The sequence below is a fragment of the Centruroides vittatus genome, unplaced genomic scaffold, assembly GCF_030686945.1.
Source record: "Centruroides vittatus isolate TY-2023 unplaced genomic scaffold, ASM3068694v2 contig_375, whole genome shotgun sequence".
In the NCBI taxonomy this organism is placed as follows: domain Eukaryota; kingdom Metazoa; phylum Arthropoda; class Arachnida; order Scorpiones; family Buthidae; genus Centruroides; species Centruroides vittatus.
The window spans coordinates 162046-165242 of record NW_027122197.1 but is presented as its reverse complement, the minus strand read 5'-3'; positions in this window follow the sequence as shown (position 1 = coordinate 165242).

Below are 3197 nucleotides of genomic sequence, written 5' to 3'. Positions count from 1 at the left end.
GAGAAAACAGTCATCCGCGTACCTCCTGTATCCTCTAACCTGTGGGTAACGCCGGGAGGTAGGACGGAGTCGTACCTCCTTTTTCTTGGCGAATAGGTCGGCAAGACCCGCCCCACTGTCAAGGATGGCTAAATTTTCTCGATATCCCGACTTGTCGGGATCGGGTAATTAATTGTCAGGTCGAGTGGAGGAAGTGTGTGGGTTCGTCGATAAGTTCAAGGCGATATTCGAAGTAACGGAACCATGAGGAAAACAAATAACGATTTATTTAGACGGTAAACACATACAAAAGATCTGACGCGTTCCGTTTCTAACCGCGAGAGAGAGTTCACAAATGCGGGGGGATCATACCTCTTCCTAGGATTAGTCGAAGAATTAGCTGTAATCGTAGGGTTAATCGTCTCTGTTCTCCGGTTGTGGAGGGAAGCGGGCGGCTCGTCGTCGGCGGGCTTCGGTGACTTCGTGTCTCGGCCCTCGCTTCTCGGGACAGATCCTACGGGTCGGGTGTCTTGTGCAGACCTTCAGCGACCGACCCCGTTCTTAGCTTTTTCCCCCTTTATATACTCCTGGTCTCGTCCTCTGCGATGACGGTAGATGATGAGTCGATCTCCCTGACACAGAGGTCGGATCCAGTGAGGAGGGAAGTGCGGGTCGACGACGGAAGACTGTACATCCTGTGACTTGTGATTGTTATCTTTGATTTTGATTGTTATCTCCCGAGGGGATTTGAAACAAAGAAATTTTAAAATCGGACCGGCTTAATTCGGTCTTCACAAAAAGAATACCTCTAAATTCTTTATTTTTTTGTCAATAGCATTCAATCTTATTTGGGCTAATTTTGGGCCTATACACGACACCATCCGTATCCCATCCAATTGCCTATAGAACTTTTCTTTTAATTTGAAATAATTATTCTTCATAACAAACTCTATTGCTTTTTAATCTTTTGGTGTACATTTAATAGCTGTAATGATATTTTAATTTTTCTAATAAAATTGATGGATAATTGATATTTTTATTTACAGATTATTCGTACATTATCATTGCGTGTTAACTGTCTAAGGACTTGTATTAATTAATTCGGCAGCATTTTTTTATACTATACTGAGAACTTTTAGTTTGAATTAATTTTTTAAAGTATTTTCCATCTTTCACAATACATAATTCTCGATATCCATAAGTGCTGTACATTGGAAAAATTTTATGTCTTAATACGAACTGTAAATCTTGGAATTCTAAACTATTTTTATAAAATTCTCTAAACCCCATTGTCTTTCATTAATTTTTTTTTCAAAATCTTCGAATGCCTTTCAAGTCTTTAAATATAATTTCCTAGGATCCTCTGTAAATTTTTCATATTTTCCATTTTCCAAAACTTCTCTTATAACTGTCTTATCCTGTAGTACAATAATATGTTTGGTTTTGTTGCTTTCAGTAATGTAAACTCGTGGGTTATAATATATTCATTCACTTTCTTTACTTTTTCTTTATATCTATATATGTTTCTCTTTTGTTTCAAGGGCAGTTTGTATATTTTTATTACCTCTTGAAATTGTTTTCTAGCCGTATTCCTTTGGTCCGTAGCAACCTTTTGCACCAAACACTCCAACTGTACCACCATTTTTTGTATTTTATATTATTTGGCCATTTCTGGCACACTTATCATTATACTTTTGGACGAAAAAAATTACAAAAATATCTTTCAGGACCAAACACACGTTACACTAATAAAACAATTTTCAATCAACAACACATAAAAACGTGTCAGGCGTGGATCTGAACCCACGCACACTATCGTGGACCAGAATGCACGTTCCTGCATTTATAGGAAAGGTCTCCCTTGAGTCTGTCGCTTTTAGACCGCTCGGCAATCCTGACGTTTATGTAGCCTTTACGACAGGACAACGACTAAATTCCTAAGACTAGATTTGATTGCATTTGTGAAGTGACATTCTTGTGTTTGTGGAAACATTCACTCTGGTTTTGGTAAGTAGTAGTGGTTTGGGCCATACTGATCACAAAATTAATTTTCTAATTACAAATTTAAATTAAATTAATTTTATTTTAACTTTAAAACAAAGTTTCTGTATTAATTATTAAATGTTTTTACAAATTTGAATTAAATTAATTTTATTTCAACAATAATGCAAAGTTTCTGTATTAATTATTAAATGTTTTAATATCTGAGAAAATTAAAACATGACAATTGTATGAAATAATATAACACCAAAATTATTTTTGAAATTTTTTTATTTTATTTAAGCTTCTCCAGTTTTTTCATTTACTTTATCTAAAACATGACACATTTCTGCAAGTAAGTGGAGTAATAAATTTTGGTGATTGTTGACAATATATTCCCGGTCTATTTTTTGATATTTTAAGATGTAACACCAAGAAAGTTCATTTTGGAAGTCGTCTATAAATTGCTGGTCAAGTATTTGGTAACGAGAAACATAATTCCAGTTTAGATAATCTTTTAATACGCGTAAAGTCATAGTTTTTAATCGTTGGTATTTTAAAATTTTTTTTATATCAAACTTATGTATGTATCGCCTAATAAAATTATCTGAAAGAATTTGAAATTCAGCAACTTTATTCCAATCAAGATATTGTGAAAAGCTGGTTAAGAATGATTCGTCTAACACCTGATATTCGCAAATTAAATCCCATTTTGCATATTTAATATGTTTTTTAATAAATGAAGTAGAGAATATATAGTTTTTCCATAGGATTTCCCAATTTAACTTATCTGCGAATTCAGAAATGAATGTGAGAGATAAATCGTTTCGTTGACTGATGATATCCCAGTCAATATAATTTCTTAAATGACGAATATTATTTTCTTCTAATGGCGAAAATGAAGAATCCCCCCAATCAATTAGCAGTTGAGTATTGTCTATAAAGAAACAAAATTGTTTTTTGTTAGGAAATATTTATTTAATTAATTACATAATACGATACAGTATTCATATTAATAACATTTTATTATATGGATATCACAATAGAATACATTATTATTCAAATTGAATACATATGTAAATGGATAACATTATTTAAATTGAGTACATATATTAACAGATACAAAATTATTTATTACATTTCATACAGTCACATCTTGTAAAATATTTGTCATATATTGGTAATGTTATTTTATCATTTTATTACAAAAAATTTACATTCATGTGTTTTATTCTTAG